This window comes from Bombina bombina, chromosome 4, assembly GCF_027579735.1.
Source record: "Bombina bombina isolate aBomBom1 chromosome 4, aBomBom1.pri, whole genome shotgun sequence".
Lineage (NCBI taxonomy): Eukaryota > Metazoa > Chordata > Amphibia > Anura > Bombinatoridae > Bombina > Bombina bombina.
Window position 1 is genome coordinate 1,095,522,184 of NC_069502.1, and position 11,082 is coordinate 1,095,533,265.

Sequence of the window (11,082 nt, forward strand, 5' to 3'; positions counted from 1 at the left end):
TCACATATCCACCTCCCTAAATAAGTTGAGGATTAGAGGGAAATTCCTTAAATTCATTGGAAACTTATACACTGAGCCACGCACGAGGTTAATAGTTAACAACATCCTCTCTTCGGAGATTACACTCAGAAGAGGGACACATCAGGGATGTCCGCTTTCCCCCCTTCTTTTTGATATTGCTATTGAACCATTAGCCATCATGGTCAGACATTGTTTGGAGGGTATTAAAATAGGCAAAGATAAGCTGAAAATTGATATAAGCTGAAAATCGCTTTGTATTGGATGACATTCTTCTTTATCTAGCAAATACTAAAACTAGTATACCCAAACTTCTTCGGATAATTGAACAATTTGGATCCTTTTCAGGGTACAAGGTGAACGCTGCAAAGTCTGAACTATTGTGGCTTAGGAAAAACCATGATTCTATCCTTAACATTCCCTTTAAAACAGTTAGCAATGCTTTTAAATATTTAGGGATCTGGATACCGGTCACTCCTGGTGACTTATATAATCTTAACATCCATCCAATTATCACAAGCATTAGGGAGAAATTAAAAATGTGCCAAAATCTGCCATTATCTGTCTCTGGGCGGGTAGCATTATTCAAGATGATTCTTCTTCCGAAATTGCTTTATGTTTTACAGAACCTTCCGATACTTCTCTTTGAAAAAGATATTCAATTACTTAACACTGCGATAAGACGGTTCATATGGCAGGGGAAATGATCTAGGATATCCCTATCTAAACTCTCTCTTTCAAAAGAAAATGGGGGCCTTGCCTTGCCGGATGTCAGGCAGTATAATCTGGCTTTTCTAACACACATAGTGGCAGATTGGATTTTTTTCAGCAACTATGTTCTTAATAATGCGTTGGAAGAGAATATTTGTAACCCATTTCTTCCATTAGCACTAACTCACTGTGATATTAAAGAGCTGCCAACGGAAATCCTTAAAACCATATTCAACCCACTAAAGGCTTGGTGGAAATTATGTAGTTCCTTATCAATTAATTACAAGGCCTCCCGATAACAGGGAATCCAAAATTTCAAGCAGGCCTAAATTCAGCAGTTTTTAAAAAATGGCACACCTTAGTATTAAATAGGGTATCTTACCTTATCGATAGGGAAAAAAGATGTGTAAAAACCTTTGAAGAACTGAAAAGCGAATTCAGCATCACTAATAAAGATTTCTTTGCATACTTGCAAATAAGACATTATATTCTAGAACTAACTAAAGATGTAGGCTGGATTTGGGCCTTGGGCAAGCTAGATAGCTGGCTCACATTAGTCAAGAATGGATATATGTCAATTACTCCGTGTTACCACATTCTCAGTGCTAGTAAAGGAGCTCCAATTTTAGATAAGATCGCCTCAGATTGGAATCTTCTGTTACCACAGAATAGTATTGACTCAAAATCTCTCCAAGTATCGATTGATAAAATAGCACAGACCACCTTGTCTGCTACCTGGAGAGAATCTCATGTTAAACTTTTACATAGAACATATTTTACCCCTGAAAAAGGTTTCAAACTATGCAATTTAAGTTTTAATAAATGCCCTAAATGTTCCTTTCCTGCGGCAGACCTCTTGCATATGCTATGGAAGTGCCCAAAAATTTGACATTTCTGGTGTAAATTAGAATACTGGCTGAATAATTCACTAAAAAATCTCCCCTCTGGTTCTAGCACCAATGCAAATTATATTTTACCTGAAGAATAGTACTGGCAATCAGCATAATGAAAAAATAATAACTTTATCTATACTAGCAGCAAGGTACTTAATCTTTAAAAAGTGGAAAATGAGAACTATCCCAAGTATTCCGGAGGTCAGGAATTCATTAAAGAAGCAGTGTATACTGGAACAAAAAGACACTAATATAGACAATGAAATAGACATTAGACATTTTTTTTAACAAATGGTCTGTATCTATCAAAACATTTCCGGCTACGGAAATAGATTATATGATTTTCCCATTTAGGAACTCTGAGTTAATTTTACTGGATATTAGGTAATATAGTAGGACAAGCTGGAAGGAGCTGATTTATTCCCCCCCCCCCCTTTTTTTTGTGTGTGTTGTTTGGATGTTTATAGGTAGATGGTACTGTGGGATATAAACCGACTCAGCAGTTTAAAAGAGAAATTCAAAGTTGTTTATGTGAACTATTTAAACTAGTCAAGTTGCAATTTAAATTTTGTCAATGGTACACTATGTTATGTTTTTTATGATCATATTAATTATTGGCCTTGTATGGCGTAAACTATTTGTGTAAACTTTATCATGCTGAAATAATAAAGAGAAAAAAAAAATTGCATGCTCTGTCTGAATTATGAAAGTTTAATTTTGACTTGAGTGTCTCTTTAAGCACTCAGTTCAGGAAAAAATATCTAAGACGTCTTGTCACTATGATAGATCCCTCAAATAATTTTAGCAAGGCAGAATTTAGCCTGAGTGCTATAATATTCTGGATGTGTGGGATTTTTCTCCATGCCCGCACCCTTAGGGCCCGATGAGCTAAACTTAGCCAGATCAGATGTGGTTTTTCTCATCAATCCTCGCAGGGGCTGTCCTGGTGGAATTAACGTAAATAAGGGGCAGTACCTGTGAGATATCTCCTATTGAAAGTAATAGGCTCGCTGGAAAGGACACTTTGTACCGTAAATTGAAGTTAGCAGTGAGCAGGGGGTTCACTTTAAAAAGTAAATCCTGCAGACACTATGGCCCCTATTTATCAAGCCGTCAATCACTATAATGAGCAAACTCTGCCCAAGGTAACAGTTTCAGGTCAATTATTGTGGTGATCTGAGACATAGCAATGGAGGAACTGTTCCAGAGCTTGATTAGACCATTCCGTGATATGTTGAGGAGAAGGAAAGCTGGTTCCCCATTTGAGACAAACTGGCTACCCCGGTCCGACACAATCTCCTTGGGTAACCCATGTAAACGGAAGACCTAATGGGCAAAAATTGAAGCAAGCTCCTGAGCGGTAGGCAACTTCATCAAGGAAATGCAATGTGACATTTTAGAAAACCGGTCAACCACCATAAGGATAACAGTATTGACATTGGAAACAGGGAGCTCTACAATGAAGTCCATGGAAAGATGTGTCCAAGGACGTTCACCATTAGCAATAGGTTGAAGAAGACTCACAGGAAGACGTTGAGGAGTCTTATTCTGTGCACAAACTGAGCAGGAGGCAACATACGCAGCAACATCAGAACGAAGACCTGGCGACCAGAATTGTCGAGTGACAGACCAAATCATTTGGTTCCTGCCTGGATGACCTGCGGCTTTAAGATAGTGGTAAGTGTGCAAAAGTTTAGTTTGAAGATTCTCAGGAACAAAACACTTACCATTAGGTTTCTCAGGAGGTGCATTGGTTTGTGCAGCCAGGATCTCCTCCCCCAAGGGAGAAGTCAAATTAGTATGTATGGTAGCTAAAATATGGTCAGGAGGTATAACAGGAGTAGGTACAGACTCCTCCTTGGACAGAGGTGAAAATTGTCGAGAGAGGGCATCAGCCCTAACATTCTTACTACCAGGCAGGTAGGAGACCACATAATTAAACCAAGACAAAAATAGCGCCCATCTGGCCTGTCGGAGCGACAAACGTTTTGGTTCAGATAGATAAGTTAAATTCTTGTGGTCAATAAGAATGAGCACTGGCACGCTAGTACCCTCAAGAAGATGCCTCCATTCCTTGAGTGCCAAAATTATGGCCAGTAATTCCCTGTCGCCAATTTCATAATTGCACTCCGCTGGAGACAATTTCTTAGAGAAGAAACCACATGGATGCAAGGAACCGTCAGGCGTAGGACGTTGAGACAAGAGGGCACCTACTCCAGTCTCAGACACATCGACCTCAAGAACAAAAGGCAGGACAGGGTTAGGATGAGCCAGAACTGGAGGGGCAGCAAAGGCAGTCTTAAGACTATCAAAGGCCTTAATGGCAGTAGGTGACCAATGGAGTGGATCATTCTCTTTACCGGTCATGTCTGTGATAGGTTTGGCCAAGGAAGAAAAGTTTTTAATAAACTTTCTATAGTAATTGGCGAACCCCAAAAAATGTTGAATAGACCAAAGACCAACTGGGCGAGGCCACTGCAGAACTGCAGATAACTTGTCAGGATCCATAGAGAACCCTACAACGGAGATAACATAACCTAGGAAGGTTACTTGAGTCTGATAGAACTCACATTTCTCAAGTTTACAAAACAGGCCGTTCTCACGTAGTCTCTGAAGAACCCATGTAACATCAGAACGATGAGCCTCAAGTGTGGGTGAGTGTATGCGGATGTCGTCTAAGTACACCACAACACACTGTTGCAACATATCTCATAGGACATCATTAATAAATTCCTGGAAAACAGCAGGAGCATTACATAGGCCAAAGGACATTACAAGATACTCATAATGCCCGCTCCTGGTGTTAAATGCTGTTTTCCATTCGTGGCCCTCCTTGATCCTAACGAGATTGTACTCTCCTCTTAAATCAAGTTTAGTAAAGACCGTAGCTCCCTTGAGGCGGTCAAAGAGTTCCGTAATGAGCGGAATAGGGTAAGCATTTTAAATGGCAAGACGATTAAGACCCCTATAATCGATGCATGGTTTTAACTCACCACCCTTTTTCTTCACAAAGAAGAAGCTAGCCCCTGCAGGAGAGCAGGATTTGTGGATGATCCCCGCGACAGAGCATCTGCAACATACTCCTCCATAGCATAATTCTCTGGAACAGACAAAGGGTAAACTTGGCCCCGAGGAGGAATGGCTTCAGGTTGCAGGTCTATGGCACAATCGTAAGACCAGTAAGGAGGCAACCTACCGGCACGCACCTTGTCAAAAATGTCTAGGAACTCTCGGAACTTCTCTGGCAATTGAGATACCGAAGAAGTGCACAAGACTTTAACTGGTTTCCAAAGACAAGTGGAAATACATTGCGGGGACCACAACAAAATTTCGGACCTGCGCCAGTCGAGACTGGTATTGTGCTTTTGGAGCCAGGGATAACCCAGAACAACCGGAAAATGCAGAGAGTTTATCACCTGTCCAACAGCCATGGACAACGGAGCAGTTTCGTGAGGAAAAAACAGGAATGAAGTGCTTTCATACAAAAGCACTGTCAATGAAATAGCCCGCAGCACCAGAGTCAGCAAGAGCCTGGGTGACTATGGAAGAGTCCACCCAGGAAAGGACAACTGTGACCAAAGGTTTCTCCTTAAGCAGTTCCGGGGACGAGGATAAACCACCCAAGGTCTGCCCCCGACAGGACCTTAGGTGTGAGCATTTCCCGGCCGTGTAGGACAAGACTTCAAAAGGTGGCCCTGTAACCCACAATAGAGGCAGAGCCCCTCCCTCCTCCTAAAGGCCCTCTCCGCTGCGGAGAGATGCGTGAATCCCAACTGCATCAGCTCAGCAGTACCTGGTGACTTGGGACCAGGAGGCATGGGAGGAGAGGGAGGCATGGGTGGGAACAAACACGTAGGAGACAACGAAACAGGAGGATTCCGCAAGCGCTCCTTGAAAGAGGACCTCTCTCTGAGTCTAATGTCAATTAGGATCAAAAAAGACACCAATGCCTCAAGATCATCTGGTAAATCTCTGGCAGCAACCTCGTCTTTAATCGCATCAGAGAGCCCATGAAAGAAGGCGGCAACAAGTGCTTCATTGTTCCAATCAACCTCTGCGGCAAGCGTACGGAACTCAATAGCATACTGAGCAACAGATCTTGTACCTTGCTGAATGGACATGAGTTTAGCAGCAGAGAAAGATTGAGCCGGAACATCAAATACCCTTCGAAAGGAGGCCACAAATTCAGGGTAATTTGATCACAGGTTTATTAGTCTCCCATAAGGGATTAGCCCAGGCAAGAGCTGTGTCAGAGAGTAACGAGATGAGAAATCCCACCTTAGCTCTGTCAGAGAGAAACGCCTGAGGTAACATCTCAAAGTAAATGCCCACCTGATTCAAAAACCCTCTGCACTGAATAGGATCACCTCCATATCACTGAGGTAGAGATGCAGAACTGGACATGATCCTGGTAGGACTAGGTGCAGCAGCGGAAACAGGAGCAGCCATAACTTGTGGGACACTTAGGTCAAAATGTGCAGTGCGAGTCAGCAGGGTTTGCAGGGCTAGTGCAAATTGATCCAAGCGGTGATCCTTTTCATCCATCCTGGAAATTATGGCAGGTAAAGGTGGATTATTAGCACCATCAGGATTCATGGCCTTTGCGTAATGTCAGGGTGCCAGGAATCAGACTGAGACGAGAAGTGCAAAAATAATCACACCTTTATTAATAACAAAAAAATAATAAAAAGTCCACAAGTCAAATAACAAGCCAGGAGTCAAAACCAGAGCTGGTAGTCAGACGTGCCGAGTCAGGAGCCAAAGCGAATAGTCAGACAAGCCGGAATCAGGAACAAGGAAAACAGCAGAGTTAGGACCAAGCCAGAGATCAGGAACCAGGAAGGATGTCAGACAGCCAGGTAATACACAGGAACTCTCACAAACAGGGTTGAGACAACGCAAAGGCAAAGCATACTGAACAGAGGCCCTTTAAATAATAAGTGATGACATCACAATTCTGAGACTGCATCCTGTCTCACACAGATGATGCACACCAGTCTGGCCATAAAAGGAAGTGCAGGAAATGAGCAGCATCCCCCACAATGCACCATAGTCAGCAAGAGAGGTGAGGAAAATGGCTGCTAGCAGCACATGGCAAACAAAACAGGGAAAAAACCCTGACACATTGCCCTTAAAAGGGCATTTCGCTTTTTACTGCCCAGCCCCTACTCTAAAAATAAAACCCACCCAAAAAAACCTTTAAATAAACCTAACACTAACCCCTGACAATCAACTTACAGTTCTTGAAGTTCCGCTTGAAGGATTCATCCAGCCGGCAAGAAGTCTTCATCCGGGCGACCTCTTCCATCTTCATCCAGCCGGCGAAGTCTTCATCCATGCGGCCTCTTCTATCTTCATCCATCCGGTGCGGAGCGGGTCCATCCTGAAGACATCTGGCATGGAGCGGGTCCATCCTGAAGACATCCGACAAGGAGCTCCTCTTCAATACGGTATCCGCCGTAAACTGGATCTTGAATGCAAGTGACGTCATCCAAGATGGCATTCCTTGCATTCCTATTGGCTGAAAGGTTCCAATCAGCCAATAGGATTAGAGCCGCCAAAATCCTATTGGCTGTTCCAATCAGCCAATAGGATTTGAGTAGTTCTCATCCTATTGGCTGTTCCAATCAGCTCAAATCCTATTGGCTTTTTTTTGCCGTTTTATTTTTATAATAATGGAGAGCTGTTCCAATCAGCCAATAGGATGAGAGCTCAAATCATATTGGCTTTTTTTGCCGGCTTTTTTTATAATAATGGAGAGCGTATTCAGGTCCGCGGCCGAGATGTTAGGCGAACGTATTGGTGCCATTGAATGCAACAAAGTTGACGGCTTGATAGATAGGCCCCTATAAATTATATTATGCTGCTTTCTGGATATAGCATCATATAATTGCCTATATTTTTGTATGCATGTGTTTTTCTATTAGGATTATAAGTATTTTGAGTGTTTTGAGAAAAGCTTGCAACATTTTAGTTTGTGGGAAAAAACTGTGAGATCTGTATTGCGAAAATCTTTTCAAAATGACGCTGGGATAAGAGAGAACATTTCATATACGCCCATGGAACAACCATGTTCAGCCCATTTTACAAAAACACAACAATGCACGTTGTATTTTGTATTTAAAAGTACAAATTTCTGTGTGGTTTTTTGTGCATCCAGTGTACTTAAATTACGATTTACGCTGTGCATTTTCAATACGACTTATTCTTTTCTAATTTACATACAAAATTTACTTTTTTAACACAATATACGATTTTTGATGAACCTTAACAATTCAAATTTTTCCTGCGTATTTTTGTGTGAATTGTCCAATTATTAGTTTGGTAAGATTTTTAAAATACAAATTTTATTGTGCACTTTTGTAATGTCCACATCTCCCCATATGAGAATGCAGTATACGCCCCTCAGCGAGACACCCTGTTTTCAGGGTAAAAAGTGGCTTTAGATCATTCCACCAGGGAAAAAGAAGTACTGGCGAGCATTCTTTAATAATCTTGTCATCCCAGAAAACTTTTGACCATCGGGTTCTTAGAGAGAGCAATTTTAAAATAACATTTTAGTACATATTTCTACCAATACACACTTGGATTGTGATTTCTTCAGCTGCTTCTTGTTGGAGACTAACTTTATACTTAAAAGTTTACACTTATTTTTTTCAATATTTAACCAAATAAATAATTAAAAAAAAATATGTCTGCGTATTATTATCAGGGTAATATTTGCTGTTAATTATATAATTCTATCTAGCATGTATTTAGGGCTAGATTAGTGGAGCGCAATCAATACTACAGGGTACATTATGCTTATCACAAACCTGTGCTAAGAATAGCGCTATCAGCTATCCGTTCCTCCACCCGCGATAAAAAAAAAAAATTATTTGGCTGTGACGAAACCTTCGGTATCTAACCGATTGGTTCCCCCATTGGCGTCTCCAGCATCCAGACTAACGCCCACGGCTTCTAATGAGCATGCGGCTAATAGTGAATCCCTTCTGTCTCAGAGAAGCGCGTTCACAGTAGCCGCATGCGCATGAAAGAAGTGAATCCTGTTTACATCACGAAAGCTACGTGAATCTGTGTTACTATGTATCGCAGCGTATATCGTCCAATTGCGCATGCGCAAACATTTTTCATTGTCGGTTACAAGCGCGCATCTTGACGTAAATTATGTCACGGTCAGTTGAAGATTCAAGCTCGAATAAACCAGGAAGATGGCGAGGGGGCGGAGGAAGGCAATGCTTTATGCGATCAGTAAAAATAAAATTATTTAGTCACACTTTGATTTGTTTAAAAAAATAAGTTAGCGACTTGCTTAATTGAACTGAGGTTTAACTGTAGGTAGATTCATTAGCACAAAAATTTACTTTCACTTTAAGTGTTGTGCTCAAGAGCAACACTAAGAGCAAGATTATGAGCGTAACGTTATTTGATACTCCCGTTTGAGCGATAACTGCACTAAAAGTAAGCGTTTTTAATTTGTTGGGTTGCTCTCTTATTATCAGTTAAAAGTAAACTGATTTCCTTCTCGTGCTAACCCAACTCACACCTAAACTTATTATTATTATCAGGCATTTGTAGAGTGCCAACAGATTCCGCAGCGCTATAAACATAGGTGGTATACAAGGTAACATTTATAGGGGGTCAAATGGATAGAGGTCCCTGCCGAGAGTTGTACTGTTGTGCGCAACCCCAACATGAAAATATGAATATTTCACATTACAATGTTTTTCATATAGCAGAAAATGTTCTATTTATTCATAAATACATTTTCTACATATATCTGATGTTATTTTGGTACAATTTATATTTATATATTTATAAAATATTTTACCAGGAAGGATACATTGAAAATAAATAATTGTATATAGGTATAGATATATAAAAATGATTTAAAAAAAAAATATTGCACACAAGAGTTATAAGGGCTCAAAGATATGAGGTCTCAGGCATGCAAAGGGATTTAACATAGATACATACAGATACACGTCTAAATACAAATATGTATGTAAATATATATGTGTATGTGTGTGTACATATGTGTGTATGCTTATTTATGCATGTGTGCAGTGTTTTAAACTTATATCTAAATAGAAAACCATAGTTTAAAAGAATTCCACTATGTTACCATTGTCTTAATCACCTTTGGTTTAACACCCCATTGATTTAGTGCTTGAGTGATAGCTAACATGAGGTTTTCAGTGCACCCTCACAGAGGGATTTAGTGCAACCACGCTATCTGACATCCAGATGTTAGTAAGCCCTAGACTTTCTCTTAGCACTAATATATTACTTTCAACTTGTAACTTACTTCAACTTGTAACTTACTAATATACTTACTTTCAACTTTCTGGTGAGTCTTCAGACTCGCCAGAAACATCAGTTATGAAGCAGCGGTCTAAAGGCTCCACAATACCACAATTCAACCCGATCTAGTACAATAGGGTTGATTGACACCTCCTTGCTGGCGGCCGATTGGCCGCGAGTCTGCAGAGGGTGGCGTTGCTGAATACGGAGAGCGTATTGCTCTCTGCATTCAGCGATGTCTGTCGGACCTGATCCGCACTGTCGGATCAGGTCCGACAGACATTTGGTAAATAGGCCTCTTAGTGTTTAATGCCCCTTTAAACATTCTAAATTCTCGGTAATGCATTTGACAATTTAAACCTACTAAAATATTTTAGTTCCTTAATGTCTGCTAAGTCACTATCCAAATAATGCAATGTTTTATTACAGAAAACATCATGGCTTCCTAGTTGAATTGGATAACTAAACAGTGCGAAAAGATTGATTTATGTATCAAATTCAAACAAATCATTTATTTCTTCCATTTGGAATATATCAGTATTTATTGTAAGAAATACATTTATAAAATAAAAAAAATGCATTAACTGAGTAGAATATCATTTGCATTGCACAAACAAAAGTAATGTAATTACTATTATTACTATTATTATTATTATTATTATTATTATTACAAGTAATTGCATTAGCAGTTAGAGCATTTGCATTAACAGTTACAGAAACATAATGTGTGCTAGGAAATTTTTCATAGCAGTTCACTGTTCATTATGTTAAATACAGAGGTCGGTTACTTACAGTTATTCAACAGATGTAATATGAAAACTGCCTTTTGTGTTTCCAAATACATTTTGCTGCCTCATTCACATCTCACACATGTGCCAACTGATATGAGAAACTGACAGGCAGACCACACCCCTTTAAGCAAAATAAGTCACATGATCTTTCTACACCATCATAAACACCTCGAAAAAAACGATAAGCTCTATCTCAGTTTTAAATTGGCCTTTGGATGATGTTTGTGTAGCTGTTTCTTCATGTTACGTAACTTGTCACAGCTGCTGAGTAAGTGTGCAGGACCAAGCCTGTTTGGCATATTTCATGCAAAGATAAAGTCAGAACAAAGGCAGACACTGCACATATATTGTATCAGTAAACCTCA

General features: G+C 40.2%; 1 long non-coding RNA gene across 1 annotated transcript in view; it reads right to left on the minus strand.

Moving 5' to 3' along the window:
• The window catches only part of LOC128655783 (uncharacterized), a 65,819-nt gene extending 55,057 nt beyond the window's left edge, over nucleotides 1-10,762 (minus strand). The window contains exon 1 of the long non-coding RNA XR_008401904.1: nucleotides 10,719-10,762. This is a non-coding gene — a long non-coding RNA (uncharacterized LOC128655783). The remainder of the gene's footprint in view (nucleotides 1-10,718) is intronic.
• Nucleotides 10,763-11,082: the final 320 nt, after the last annotated feature.